Consider the following 13,542-nt stretch of genomic DNA (forward strand, 5'->3'; position numbering starts at 1 on the left):
CAGGGATATGCATTTTTAATATTTTAAAGTATGTCTCCCTGATTTTTGTGTATTTAGGGCAGGACAGCAGGAAATGCGCCTGTGTTTCGACCTCCCCTAGGTCACACTGGCTGCACAGCCGCTCTTCTCTGGCAACCCAGAATTTTCTGTAGCGGCCTTTTTCAATGGCGAGGCTGTGGTCACTGAGCCTGTATTTAGTTAGATTTTGTCTCTCTTTTATATTTTGGATTTTTAAGTATTCAGCCAATGTAATGTTTCTATTCAGGGCCCGGTAGCATTCCAATTTGTTTTGTAATTCTAATTCATGTCTCTAATCTTTTGTGTATTTGCTTTTCAGGTACATGTCAATTTTCCCAATTGTTGTTGTTTTGGTCATTGTGTGTTCGGGCTCTGTGAGCCTCAGAGCCGTGGGGGCGTTTCTGTGTACGTGTAAGATGTTTTTATTAAATTCTAGGTGGAATATTTCCATGGGGCTTTTGTCCCAATTGTTGTTATTGAGGTTCATGAGGGGACCCCACACTTCGCTCCCATATAGCAGGATTGGTTGGATGATGGAGTTTAATATTTTAATCCAAATAGTTATTGGTATTGTTGTTTTCCCAAATTGTGTCTTTATGGCATAAAATGCCCGGCGTGCCTTGTCTTTTAATGCGTTTATAGCCAGGCTGAAGCTCCCTGACGCACTGATGGTCAGGCCAAGGTAGTTGTATCTGGTGCAGTGCTCTAATCCAGTGCTGCCCAGAGTGAAGCGGTACCTGTTTCCCTGAGATGGGGCTTTTTTCTGGAAAACCATAACTCTGGTCTTGTCCAGATTGACTGCCAGGGCCCATTTCTGACAGTACTGCTCTAGCAGCGCCAGGTTCTGCTGAAGCCCCTGCTCTGTGGGCGACAGCAGCACCAGGTCGTCTGCGTAGAGCAGGAACTTGATCTCTGTGTCATGGAGAGTTAGGCTGCGGGCGTCAGACTGCTCCAACACTGTGGCCAACTCGATGATGTAGATGTTGAACAGTGTTGGACTCAGACTGCAGCCCTGTCTCACTCCCCGCCCCTGAGTGAAGAACTCTGTTCTTGAGTTGCCAATTTGAACTCCGCATTTGTTTTCAGAATACATTGATTTAATGATGTCATAAACTTTACCCCCTACACCACTCTGTAGAAGTTTATAAAATAATCCCTTGTGCCAGATTGAGTCAAATGCCTTTCTAAAGTCTACAAAACAGGCAAATATTTTTCCTTTATTGTTTTGGGTATATTTATTTATGAGGGTGTGTAGAGTGTAAATATGATCGGTTGTGCGGTGTTTTGGTAGGAAGCCAATCTGACTCTTATTCAGGACACTGTGCTTGGTAAGGAAGGCCAGTATCTGGGCGTTGATGATACTGCAGAACACCTTCCCCAGGTTACTGCTCACACAGCTGCCCCAGTAGTTATTGGGGTCTAATTTGTCTCCACTTTTAAAAATCGGGGTGATCAATCCTTGATTCCCGACCTCAGGGAAACACCCGGCTCTCAGCACCAGGTTAAAGAGTTTGAGCAGAGCCTCCTGCAGCTGCGGGCTGCTGTGCTTCAGCATCTCAGGGCTGATGCTGTCGGGGCCGCTGGCTTTCCTGGGTTTGAGGATTTTGAGTTGATGTTTTAGTTCCTGTATTGTAAATGGGTTATCTAAGGGATTTTGGTTATTCTTAATGATTTCTTCCAATTTATTTAGGTTTTTTAATATTTTAACCTGTTCTGGCTTTGGATTGTTTTCAACATTTTGGTAAAGTTTTTCAAAGTGTGTTTTCCAGATTTCTCCATTTTGAATTGGTATTTCATTTTTTGTTTTTGGGGTATTTATTCTGCCCATATAGTGGTCTTTTTTCTTACTGAGGAGTTGCTTGTAGTGCCGCAGGGCCTGGCAGTAGCTGAGGCGAGCCTCCTGGTTGTCGGGCTCTCTGTGTTTAGTGTTGGAGAGATGTCTCAGGTGTTTCCTAGAAGTTTCACACTCCTGGTCACACCACTGTTCTTTTTTTCTTTTAGACGATTTCATATTTTGGTTTTTAATTGTTTTAATGTTTGATTTTAAAGCCAGTCTCTCAAATATTTCATTCAGTGTTTTGGTGGCTGAGTTTATTCCGTTTTGGTTTATTTGATAGTGTGAGGATTGATATCTGTCTAACATGTTTTCAATCTCATCACTATTCAGGGCTCTTGTGTAGTTCTCTGTGCTGGGCTCTGACCATCTCTAACTGGGTGGCAGGGAGACCAGTTTTGTGGGAAGTTTGGCTCTGACTTGTGGCTGCGCTGATCTTTTTAGGTAAAGTGTTATTTGGCTGTGGTCTGATAGTGGAGATTGTTGTCTGACTATAAACGCATTGTTGGCTTGTGGGTCCAGGTCAGTTATGGCGTAGTCCACCACACTGCTGCCCAGAGCCGAGCAGTATGTGAATCTCCCCAGAGAGTACCCCCTGGTCCTGCCATTGATGATATATAGACCCAGGCTTTTACATAGGCGCACTACCTGCTTCCTGCTCTTGTTTACCACGCTGTCGTGGCTGTGTCAGTGTGGAGGTGTGTGTGTGGCACAGCGGGGAGTCTCCGAACAGGTGTGTGTTCCCCTCTGTATTGATGTAGTCCATCTCTCTGCCAGTCCTGGCATTGAGATCGCCACACAGCAGTACAGAGCCCAGGGTCTGGAAGTGGCAGATTTCGTTTTGAAGCTCATGAAAGCCTTCCTCATTATAGTAGGGGGAGTCTGCGGGTGGCATATAAATTGCACATAGGTATATATCTGTGTTATTTTGTAGGGTGTCTTTTCTGATTTTCATCCACAGGTGTGTGTCTCCTCTCTGTACTGGGCATAGGGCTGCTCGGAGCTCCTCCCTGTACCACACGATAATCCCCCACGAGGCCCTGCCACACCTGACTTTGGGTTTTATATAGGAGGGCACAATCAGCTCCCTGTATCCATTGTATCCATCCAGTGTATAGACATATCTGCACAGCACCAAGTCTCTACAAGAATGAAAACATCTGAACTATTTACAGTGTTGATCAGTTCAGGGCCTGTGCTCTTCATTCCAAAAGTTGAGGAGCGTAAACCCTGCATATTCCAACTGCTTATTTTAAAGGACATGTTAATATATTTTATTATACTTGTCTCTTCTACATAAGAAAGTTTAATTTGTGGTCTACAACTGATATTATATTACTATTAATAATTATATATGGATATACATAATAATCACTCAAAGATTTTATGTTTGCATCAAAATATCAGAATAATTAAATCACATTTTTTCTTACTCTCCATCTCCACAACCATATATATGTGTGTTGAGGCTCAGTTAACTCAGCAGTGTGGAACAGATGACACTGAGGAGTTGCCTTATCTGGGCCAGCTGGGCAGCATCGGGCCTCCAGGCTCTGGAAGCCGCTGCTGCGTGGCTGTGTGGCTGTGCTGGTCCCCGGCTGTCCGCTCTGCTGTGCTGGACGGGCCCTCTGGGGATGGGGGGGTGGGGAATGGGGCCGCGGGGTCTCAGGGGCTGGGGCTGGGGTGGAGCCGGTGGCTGGGGATGTGGCCGGGGGCTGGGGGGTTTGCTCCTGGTCTCGAGGTGGGGGTGTGTGGGGTTTCGGCCCAGGGTTGTGTCCTTGAGGACCTTTGAGATGATCCTCACACCCGTCTTGTTGAGGTGGACGTGGTCATACAGGTGATGTGGCTGGATGTCTCAGTGGTGTGCCAGGTGGACGTTGGGGAGGAGGGCACATCTTCGGGACACTTCTGCGTTGATGGCCTGGATGATGTGCAGGGGCACGTCTGTGCGGGGCAGCAGTGTGGAGATGGAAATTTTGGCAGTTGGGAATTCCTCTGTGGCTTTCGTTGCTACCTGTCTCAGGGCTGAGGCCACATCGCCCCTGCGGGCACTCAGGTCGTTAGTGCCGGTGTGGATGAGGATGTGTTTGACTTGGCAAAGCCTCCTCTTGGAGAGCAGCTCCAGGGCTCTCTGTGCTGTGGAGCACCAAAGCTTTTTCACTTTTCGCCCAGGGAAGAGGCGCCTCTCAACCAGGAACTTCCCATTGGATTCGCTCAGAATGACCACCTCTGCGTTGACCTGCCACTCCGGGTTTGCGTCGGGAGTGGTGGGGGCAGCGGGTGTGTTTTGGGGGAGTGGCGTTTCAGGGGGTTGTGTATTAGTGGCAGGTCTGGTGATAGTGGGTGTGTCAGGAGTGGTGGGGAGTGTGGGTGGATCAGTGGGTGCGTCAGGGGTTGGAGGTGTTGTGGGGTCAGTGCAGTGCAGTCTCTGTGCTCCAGTGATGTGTAGCTCCTCTCTTAGCTCCTCCAGCTGGCTCTGCAGGCTCCTCAGCTAGCTGTGCTGGGGTGTCCAGGTCAGCTCCTCCCTCGCTCTGCGCAGCTCCGTCCTCAGGGTTTGGCTCTGCTCCTCCAGGTCTCTCACTGCTGCTCTCAGCTCATGGATCTCAGCCTTGTGCTGCATCTTTAGTCTGTGCATCTCATCCCGGAGCTGATCACACAAGGAGGTCTGGGCCAGGGTGCTCAAGGTCTGCTCCCTGAACTCCGCAAACTCCAGCTCCAGCACTGATAGGCATTCCTTTAGTGTTTTAATGTTGCTGGAGAGTTTTGGGGAGACAGGGGGGCAGTCTGTGGGAGATGGGGCACTGTCTGGCTCCGTGTGGCTGGGGGCAGACTGCAGGGTGGCCGGCTCTGGCTCTTGTTTCTCTACCTCAGTCTGCTGCTTTGAGGTGTGGAAGCCGAGAGCTAATTGGTCCAGGCTGCTCTCGCTGCCCTGCACCATGATGGTCCCGTTGTGGTATACATTAAAAGTGAGCATCACACTGTCTGTGTCTTTCTCTACCAGCACTGAGATCTGCCTGCCTCTGCTAATGCCCCTCTTGTTGTTATTGGGGTATGTCTGGCACAGGGTTTTGTGAAAGGCGGTGTAGAACAGTAGATTGTTCTTGACCCTGTTTTCTCCTTTACCGGTGTAGTCTAGGATGAGGGTCTCAGGAGATGCTCTCATCACAGCTTGTTTGTAGTCCTTCTTAGCCTGTGCAGAGCGAATGTCTTCAGGGTATCGGATTTCAAAAGGCAGCTCTGCAGTCAGACTGCTGTTCGATAGATTTCTATCAGTCTCAGTGGCAGTTGGGCTCTCTCCTACTGTCACTCTATTCAAATCGGAGCTCTGCATTTTCATTGGCTGAGTCAACTACTGAGAATGCTTATTTATTTTATTAATACATATTTTTTTGTTTAATTATTTGTCTCTTACCTCCAATTCTTGTCTTCAGCTTTTCTTTTCTGACTTTTCTTCCTGAACTGTCTCTCTGCTTTCTTCTTTTTGTGTTTCTCTTAAAATTATTATTTTTTGAATACTTTTTCTTCTGGATTTCTATTCCATGTCTTCTGTGTATGTTTATAGTGCTATATATTCATTTGTAAATCACAAATTAAATCCGCTTATGTATAAAAACAAATGTTTTTTAGGAGCTCATATTCCTCTCTCTCTCTCTCTCTCTCTCTCTCTCTCTCTCTCTCTCTCTCTCTCTCTCTCTCTCTCTCTCTCTCAATTCATTTCATTTGTATTGTCAAAGCAATTGGACATACATACACATACATACATATACACTCACCTAAAGGATTATTAGGAACACCTGTTCAATTTCTCATTAATGCAATTATCTAATCAACCAATCACATGGCAGTTGCTTCAATGCATTTAGGGGTGTGGTCCTGGTCAAGACAATCTCCTGAACTCCAAACTGAATGTCTGAATGGGAATGAAAGGTGATTTAAGCAATTTTGAGCGTGGCATGGTTGTTGGTGCCAGACGGGCCGGTCTGAGTATTTCACAATCTGCTCAGTTACTGGGATTTTCACGCACAACCATTTCTAGGGTTTACAAAGAATGGTGTGAAAAGGGAAAAACATCCAGTATGCGGCAGTCCTGTGGGCGAAAATGCCTTGTTGATGCAAGAGGTCAGAGGAGAATGGGCCGACTGATTCAAGCTGATAGAAGAGCAACTTTGACTGAAATAACCACTAGTTACAAATGAGGTATGCAGCAAAGCATTTGTGAAGCCACAACACGTACAACCTTGAGGCGGATGGGCTACAACAGCAGAAGACCCCACCGGGTACCACTCATCTCCACTACAAATAGGAAAAAGAGGTGAGACATTCAGATGGTAGAGTCAGAATTTGGCGTAAACAGAATGAGAACATGGATCCATCATGTCTTGTTACCACTGTGCAGGCTGGTGGTGGTGGTGTAATGGTGTGGGGGATGTCTTCTTGGCACACTTTAGGCCCCTTAGTACCAATTGGGCATCGTTTAAATGCTACGGCCTACCTGAGCATTGTTTCTGACCATGTCCATCCCTTTTTGACCACCATGTACCCATCCTCTGATGGCTACTTCCAGCAGGATAATGCACCATGTCACAAAGGTCGAATCATTTCAAATTGGTTTCTTGAACATGACAATGAGTTCACTGTACTAAACTGGCCCCCACAGTCACCAGATCTCAACCCAATGGAGCATCTTTGGGATGTGGTGGAACGGGAGCTTCGTGCCCTGGATGTGCATCCCACAAATCTCCATCAACTGCAAGATGCTATCCTATCAATATGGGCCAACATTTCTAAAGAATGCTTTCAGCACCTTGTTGAAGCAATGCCACGTAGAATTAAAGCAGTTCTGAAGGCGAAAGGGGGTCAAACACAGTATTAGTATGGTGTTCCTAATAATCCTTTAGGTGAGTTCATCGTAGCTCTTAATACTCTCTTTCTGTCTGGAGGAGATATAATTGAAGTATTGTACACGTACCCGGCTACTTTCAACACCCATTGCTGCACTGATATTTTTCCCTCCATTTTTCTTTATCCATTTTTTTTTTGCTGGAAGTTCCGTCAATACCCGTCAGCCTTTAAGAGACATCATGCAGCCAGGCCTCTTGTCTTGCGGCCACACCGTCCTGAACGCGCCCAATCTCATCAGATCTCGGAAGCTAAACGGGGCAGGTCCTGGTCAGTACTTGGATGGGTGACCTCCTGGAAATACCAGGTGCTGCTAGCTTTTTCGTCTCCTGGGAAACTTTATCGTAGCTCTTAATACTCTCTTTCTGTCTCCAGGAGATATAATTGAAGTATTGTACACGTATCCAGCTACTGTCAACACCCTTTGCTGCACTGATATTTTTCCATCCAATTTTCTTTTTTCTTTTTTTCTTTTTTTTTTTTGCTGGAAGTTCCGTCAATACCTGCCAACCTTTAAGAGACATCATGCAGCCAGGCCTTTCGGCTTGTGGCCACACCGTCCTGAATGCGCCCGATCTCGTCAGATCTCGGAAGCTAAACGGGGCAGGGCCTGGTCAGTACTTGGATGGGAGACCTCCTAGAAATACCAGGTGCTGCAAGCTTTTTACGTCTCCTGGGTAACTTCATCGTAGCTCTTAATACTCTCTTTCTGTCTCCAGGAGATATAATTGAACAATTGTACACGTACCCGGCTACTTTCAACACCCTTTGCTGCACTGGTATATTTCCCTCTATTTTTCTTTTTTTTTTTGCTGGCAGTTCCGTCAATACCCGCCAGCCTTTAAGAGACATCATGCAGCCAGGCATCTCGGCTTGCGGCCACACCATCCTGAACGCGCCCGATCTTGTCAGATCTCGGGAAGCTAAACGGGGCAGGGCCTGGTCAGTACTTGGATGGGAGACCTCCTAGAAATACCAGGTGCTGCAAGCTTTTTACGTCTCCTGGGTAACTTCATCGTAGCTCTTAATACTCTCTTTCTGTCTCCAGGAGATATAATTGAAGAATTGTACACGTACCCGGCTACTTTCAACACCCTTTGCTGCACTGGTATATTTCCCTCCATTTTTCTTTTTTTTTTTTGCTGGCAGTTCCGTCAATACCCGCCAGCCTTTAAGAGACATCATGCAGCCAGGCATCTCGGCTTGCGGCCACACCATCCTGAACGCGCCCGATCTCGTCAGATCTCGGAAGCTAAACGGGGCAGGACCTGGTCAGTACATGAAAGTGAGACCTCCTGGAAATACCTAGTGCTGCAAGCTTTTACGTCTCCTGGGTAACTTTATCGTAGCTCTTAATACTCTCTCTCTGTCTGGAGGAGATATAATTGAAGTATTGTACACGTATCCAGCTACTGTCAACACCCTTTGCTGCACTGATATTTTTCCATCCATTTTTCTTTTTTCTTTTTTTGTTTTTTTTTTTTGCTGGAAGTTCCGTCAATACCCGCCAACCTTTAAGAGACATCATGCAGCCAGGCCTCTTGGCTTGCGGCCACACCGTCCTGAACGTGCCCGATCTCGTAAGATCTCGGAAGCTAAACGGGGCAGGACCTGGTCAGTACTTGGATGGGAGACCTCCTGGAAATACCTGGTGCTGCAAGCTTTTACGTCTCCTGGGTAACTTTATCGTAGCTCTTAATTCTCTCTTTCTGTCTGGAGGAGATATAATTGAAGAATTGTACACGAACCCAGCTACTGTCAATACCCTTTGCTGCACTGATATTTTTCCATCCATTTTTCTTTTTTTTTTTTTTTTTTTTTTTTTTTTGCTGGAAGTTCCGTCAATACCCGCCAACCTTTAAGAGACATCATGCAGCCAGGCCTTTCGGCTTGTGGCCACACCGTCCTGAATGCGCCCGATCTCGTCAGATCTCGGAAGCTAAACGGGGCAGGGCCTGGTCAGTACTTGGATGGGAGACCTCCTAGAAATACCAGGTGCTGCAAGCTTTTTACGTCTCCTGGGTAACTTCATCGTAGCTCTTAATACTCTCTTTCTGTCTCCAGGAGATATAATTGAAGAATTGTACACGTACCCGGCTACTTTCAACACCCTTTGCTGCACTGGTATATTTCCCTCTATTTTTCTTTTTTTTTTTGCTGGCAGTTCCGTCAATACCCGCCAGCCTTTAAGAGACATCATGCAGCCAGGCATCTCGGCTTGCGGCCACACCATCCTGAACGCGCCCGATCTTGTCAGATCTCGGGAAGCTAAACGGGGCAGGGCCTGGTCAGTACTTGGATGGGAGACCTCCTAGAAATACCAGGTGCTGCAAGCTTTTTACGTCTCCTGGGTAACTTCATCGTAGCTCTTAATACTCTCTTTCTGTCTCCAGGAGATATAATTGAAGAATTGTACACGTACCCGGCTACTTTCAACACCCTTTGCTGCACTGGTATATTTCCCTCTATTTTTCTTTTTTTTTTTTGCTGGCAGTTCCGTCAATACCCGCCAGCCTTTAAGAGACATCATGCAGCCAGGCATCTCGACTTGCGGCCACACCATCCTGAACGCGCCCGATCTCGTCAGATCTCGGGAGCTAAACGGGGCAGGACCTGGTCAGTACATGAAAGTGAGACCTCCTGGAAATACCTAGTGCTGCAAGCTTTTACGTCTCCTGGGTAACTTTATCGTAGCTCTTAATACTCTCTCTCTGTCTGGAGGAGATATAATTGAAGTATTGTACACGTATCCAGCTACTGTCAACACCCTTTGCTGCACTGATATTTTTCCATCCATTTTTCTTTTTTCTTTTTTTTTGTTTTTTTTTTTTGCTGGAAGTTCCATCAATACCCGCCAACCTTTAAGAGACATCATGCAGCCAGGCCTCTTGGCTTGCGGCCACACCGTCCTGAACGTGCCCGATCTCGTAAGATCTCGGAAGCTAAACGGGGCAGGACCTGGTCAGTACTTGGATGGGAGACCTCCTGGAAATACCTGGTGCTGCAAGCTTTTACGTCTCCTGGGTAACTTTATCATAGCTCTTAATTCTCTCTTTCTGTCTGGAGGAGATATAATTGAAGAATTGTACACGTACCCAGCTACTGTCAATACCCTTTGCTGCACTGATATTTTTCCCTCCATTTTTCTTTTTATTTTATTTTTATGCTGGAAGTTCCGTCAATATCCGCCAGCCTTTAAGAGACATCATGCAGCCAGGCCTCTTGGCTTATAGTCACACCGTCCAGAACGCGCCCGATCATATCAGATTTCGGAAGCTAAACGGGGCAGGGCCTGCTCAGTACTTGGATGGGAGACCTCCTGGAAATACCAGGTGCTGCAAGCTTTTTACGTCTCCTGGGTAACTTCATCGTAGCTCTTAATTCTCTCTTTCTGTCTCCAGGAGATATAATTGAAGAATTGTACACTTACCCGGCTACTTTCAACACCCTTTGCTGCACTGGTATATTTCCCTCTATTTTTCTTTTTTTTTTTTGCTGGCAGTTCCGTCAATACCCGCCAGCCTTTAAGAGACATCATGCAGCCAGGCATCTCGGCTTGCGGCCACACCATCCTGAACGCGCCCGATCTCGTCAGATCTCGGAAGCTAAACGGGGCAGGACCTGGTCAGTACATGAATGTGAGACCTCCTGGAAATACCTCGTGCTGCAAGCTTTTACGTCTCCTGGGTAACTTTATCGTAGCTCTTAATACTCTCTATCTGTCTGGAGGAGTTATAATTGAAGTATTGTACACGTACCCAGCTACTGTCAACACCCTTTGCTGCACTGATATTTTTCCATCCATTTTTTTTTTTTTTTTTGCTGGAAATTCCGTCAATACCCGCCAGCCTTTAAGAGACATCATGCAGCCAGGCATCTCGGCTTGCGGCCACACCATCCTGAACTCGCCCGATCTCGTCAGATCTTGGAAGCTAAACGGGGCAGGACCTGGTCGGTACATGAATGTGAGACCTCCTGGAAATACCTGGTGCTGCAAGCTTTTACGTCTCCTGGGTAACTTTATCGTAGCTCTTAATACTCTCTATCTGTCTGGAGGAGATATATATGAAGTATTGTACACGTACCCAGCTACTGTCAACACCCATTGCTGCACTGATATTTTTCCATCCATTTTTCTTTTTTTTTTTTTTTTTTGCTGGAAGTTCCGTCAATACCCGCCAACCTTTAAGAGACATCATGCAGCCAGGCCTCTTGGCTTGCGGCCACACTGTCCTGAATGCGCCCGATCTCGTCAGATCTCGGAAGCTAAACGGGGCAGGGCCTGGTCAGTACTTGGATGGGAGACCTCCTAGAAATACCAGGTGCTGCAAGCCTTTTACGTCTCCTGGGTAACTTCATCGTAGCTCTTAATACTCTCTTTCTGTCTCCAGGAGATATAATTGAAGAATTGTACACGTACTAGACTACTTTCAACACCCTTTGCTGCACTGATATTTTTCCCTCCATTTTTCTTTTTATTTTATTTTTTTGCTGGAAGTTCCGTCAATATCCGCCAGCCTTTAAGAGACATCATGCAGCCAGGCCTCTTGGCTTGTAGTCACACCGTCCTGAACGCGCCCGATCATATCAGATTTCGGAAGCTAAACGGGGCAGGGCCTGGTCAGTACTTGGATGTGTGACCTCCTGGAAATACCAGGTGCTGCAAGCTTTTTACGTCTCCTGGGTAACTTCATCGTAGCTCTTAATACTCTCTTTCTTTCTCCAGGAGATATAATTGAAGAATTGTACACGTACCCGGCTACTTTCAACACCCTGTGCTGCACTGGTATATTTCCCTCTATTTTTCTTTTTTTTTTTTGCTGGCAGTTCCGTCAATACCCGCCAGCCTTTAAGAGACATCATGCAGCCAGGCATCTCGGCTTGCGGCCACACCATCCTGAACGCGCCCGATCTCGTCAGATCTCGGAAGCTAAACGGGGCAGGACCTGGTCAGTACATGAATGTGAGACCTCCTGGAAATACCTGGTGCTGCAAGCTTTTACGTCTCCTGGGTAACTTTATCGTAGCTCTTAATACTCTCTATCTGTCTGGAGGAGATATAATTGAAGTATTGTACACGTACCCGGCTACTTTCAAAACCCATTACTGCACTGATATTTTTCCCTCCATTTTTCTTTTTCTTTTTTTTTTTTTTTTGTTTTTTGCTGGAAGTTCCGTCAATACCCGCCAGCCATTAAGAGACATCATGTAGCCAGGCCTCTCGGCTTGCGGCCACACCGTCCTGAATGCGCCCGATCTCGTCAGATCTCGGAAACTAAACGGGGCAGGGCCTGGTCAGTACTTGGATGGGAGACCTCCTAGAAATACCAGGTGCTGCAAGCTTTTTACGTCTCCTGGGTAACTTCATCGTAGCTCTTAATACTCTCTTTCTGTCTCCAGGAGATATAATTGAAGAATTGTACACGTACCCGGCTACTTTCAACACCCTTTGCTGCACTGGTATATTTCCCTCTATTTTTCTTTTTTTTTTTTTGCTGGCAGTTCCGTCAATACCCGCCAGCCTTTAAGAGACATCATGCAGCCAGGCATCTTGGCTTGCGGCCACACCATCCTGAACGCGCCCGATCTCGTCAGATCTCGGAAGCTAAACGGGGCAGGGCCTGGTCAGTACTTGGATGGGAGACCTCCGAGAAATACCAGGTGCTGCAAGCCTTTTACGTCTCCTGGGTAACTTCATCGTAGCTCTTAATACTCTCTTTCTGTCTGGAGGAGATATAATTGAAGAATTGTACACGTACTAGGCTACTTTCAACACCCTTTGCTGCACTGATATTTTTCCCTCCATTTTTCTTTTTATTTTATTTTTTTGCTGGAAGTTCCGTCAATATCCGCCAGCCTTTAAGAGACATCATGTAGCCAGGCCTCTCGGCTTGCGGCCACACCGTCCTGAATGCGCCCGATCTCGTCAGATCTCGGAAGCTAAACGGGGCAGGGCCTGGTCAGTACTTGGATGGGAGACCTCCTAGAAATACCAGGTGCTGCAAGCTTTTTACGTATCCTGGGTAACTTCATCGTAACTCTTAATACTCTCTTTCTGTCTCCAGGAGATATAATTGAAGAATTGTACACGTACCCGGCTACTTTCAACACCCTTTGCTGCACTGGTATATTTCCCTCTATTTTTCTTTTTTTTTTTTGCTGGCAGTTCCGTCAATACCCGCCAGCCTTTAAGAGACATCATGCAGCCAGGCATCTCGGCTTGCGGCCACACCATCCTGAACGCGCCCGATCTCGTCAGATCTCGGAAGCTAAACGGGGCAGGACCTGGTCAGTACATGAATGTGAGACCTCCTGGAAATACCTGGTGCTGCAAGCTTTTACGTCTCCTGGGTAACTTTATCGTAGCTCTTAATACTCTCTATCTGTCTGGAGGAGATATAATTGAAGTATTGTACACGTAACCGGCTACTTTCAAAACCCATTACTGCACTGATATTTTTCCCTCCATTTTTCTTTTTCTTTTTTTTTTTTTTTTTTTTTTGCTGGAAGTTCCGTCAACACCCGCCAGCCATTAAGAGACATCATGAAGCCAGGCCTCTCGGCTTGCGGCCACACCGTCCTGAATGCGCCCGATCTCGTCAGATCTCGGAAGCTAAACGGGGCAGGGCCTGGTCAGTACTTGGATGGGAGACCTCCTAGAAATACCAGGTGCTGCAAGCTTTTTACGTCTCCTGGGTAACTTCATCGTAGCTCTTAATACTCTCTTTCTGTCTCCAGGAGATATAATTGAAGAATTGTACACGTACCCGGCTACTTTCAACACCCTTTGC

General features: G+C 46.7%; 9 non-coding genes and 11 pseudogenes across 9 annotated transcripts; all 20 read left to right on the top strand.

The window, feature by feature from the left end:
- The first annotated feature begins 6,951 nt into the window (after positions 1–6,951).
- On the top strand, positions 6,952–7,070 carry LOC136761102 (uncharacterized; annotated as a pseudogene).
- A 224-nt stretch (positions 7,071–7,294) lies between these two features.
- LOC136762058 (5S ribosomal RNA) lies at positions 7,295–7,413 on the top strand. The gene has a single exon (XR_010820429.1). It is a non-coding gene; the product is annotated as a 5S ribosomal RNA (ribosomal RNA).
- A 209-nt stretch (positions 7,414–7,622) lies between these two features.
- LOC136761036 (uncharacterized) lies at positions 7,623–7,742 on the top strand (annotated as a pseudogene).
- A 210-nt stretch (positions 7,743–7,952) lies between these two features.
- LOC136761814 (uncharacterized) lies at positions 7,953–8,071 on the top strand (annotated as a pseudogene).
- Positions 8,072–8,295: 224 nt separating this feature from the next.
- LOC136762585 (5S ribosomal RNA) lies at positions 8,296–8,414 on the top strand. Its single transcript, XR_010820780.1, has one exon. It is a non-coding gene; the product is annotated as a 5S ribosomal RNA (ribosomal RNA).
- Positions 8,415–8,639: 225 nt separating this feature from the next.
- Positions 8,640–8,758, top strand: LOC136762070 (5S ribosomal RNA). The gene has a single exon (XR_010820432.1). It is a non-coding gene; the product is annotated as a 5S ribosomal RNA (ribosomal RNA).
- A 209-nt stretch (positions 8,759–8,967) lies between these two features.
- LOC136761038 (uncharacterized) lies at positions 8,968–9,087 on the top strand (annotated as a pseudogene).
- Positions 9,088–9,297: 210 nt separating this feature from the next.
- LOC136762094 (uncharacterized) lies at positions 9,298–9,416 on the top strand (annotated as a pseudogene).
- Positions 9,417–9,642: 226 nt separating this feature from the next.
- On the top strand, positions 9,643–9,761 carry LOC136762586 (5S ribosomal RNA). The gene has a single exon (XR_010820781.1). It is a non-coding gene; the product is annotated as a 5S ribosomal RNA (ribosomal RNA).
- Positions 9,762–9,976: 215 nt separating this feature from the next.
- On the top strand, positions 9,977–10,095 carry LOC136761861 (uncharacterized; annotated as a pseudogene).
- A 210-nt stretch (positions 10,096–10,305) lies between these two features.
- LOC136761683 (uncharacterized) lies at positions 10,306–10,424 on the top strand (annotated as a pseudogene).
- A 208-nt stretch (positions 10,425–10,632) lies between these two features.
- Positions 10,633–10,751, top strand: LOC136761893 (uncharacterized; annotated as a pseudogene).
- A 215-nt stretch (positions 10,752–10,966) lies between these two features.
- Positions 10,967–11,085, top strand: LOC136762367 (5S ribosomal RNA). Its single transcript, XR_010820568.1, has one exon. It is a non-coding gene; the product is annotated as a 5S ribosomal RNA (ribosomal RNA).
- Positions 11,086–11,301: 216 nt separating this feature from the next.
- On the top strand, positions 11,302–11,420 carry LOC136761366 (uncharacterized; annotated as a pseudogene).
- A 210-nt stretch (positions 11,421–11,630) lies between these two features.
- On the top strand, positions 11,631–11,749 carry LOC136761202 (uncharacterized; annotated as a pseudogene).
- Positions 11,750–11,975: 226 nt separating this feature from the next.
- On the top strand, positions 11,976–12,094 carry LOC136762595 (5S ribosomal RNA). Its single transcript, XR_010820789.1, has one exon. It is a non-coding gene; the product is annotated as a 5S ribosomal RNA (ribosomal RNA).
- A 211-nt stretch (positions 12,095–12,305) lies between these two features.
- LOC136762396 (5S ribosomal RNA) lies at positions 12,306–12,424 on the top strand. The gene has a single exon (XR_010820596.1). It is a non-coding gene; the product is annotated as a 5S ribosomal RNA (ribosomal RNA).
- Positions 12,425–12,640: 216 nt separating this feature from the next.
- Positions 12,641–12,759, top strand: LOC136760879 (5S ribosomal RNA). The gene has a single exon (XR_010820297.1). It is a non-coding gene; the product is annotated as a 5S ribosomal RNA (ribosomal RNA).
- A 210-nt stretch (positions 12,760–12,969) lies between these two features.
- Positions 12,970–13,088, top strand: LOC136761203 (uncharacterized; annotated as a pseudogene).
- A 225-nt stretch (positions 13,089–13,313) lies between these two features.
- On the top strand, positions 13,314–13,432 carry LOC136760890 (5S ribosomal RNA). Its single transcript, XR_010820298.1, has one exon. It is a non-coding gene; the product is annotated as a 5S ribosomal RNA (ribosomal RNA).
- The last annotated feature ends 110 nt before the right edge of the window (positions 13,433–13,542 follow it).

The sequence above is a fragment of the Amia ocellicauda genome, chromosome 10 (assembly GCF_036373705.1).
Source record: "Amia ocellicauda isolate fAmiCal2 chromosome 10, fAmiCal2.hap1, whole genome shotgun sequence".
Taxonomy (NCBI): domain Eukaryota; kingdom Metazoa; phylum Chordata; class Actinopteri; order Amiiformes; family Amiidae; genus Amia; species Amia ocellicauda.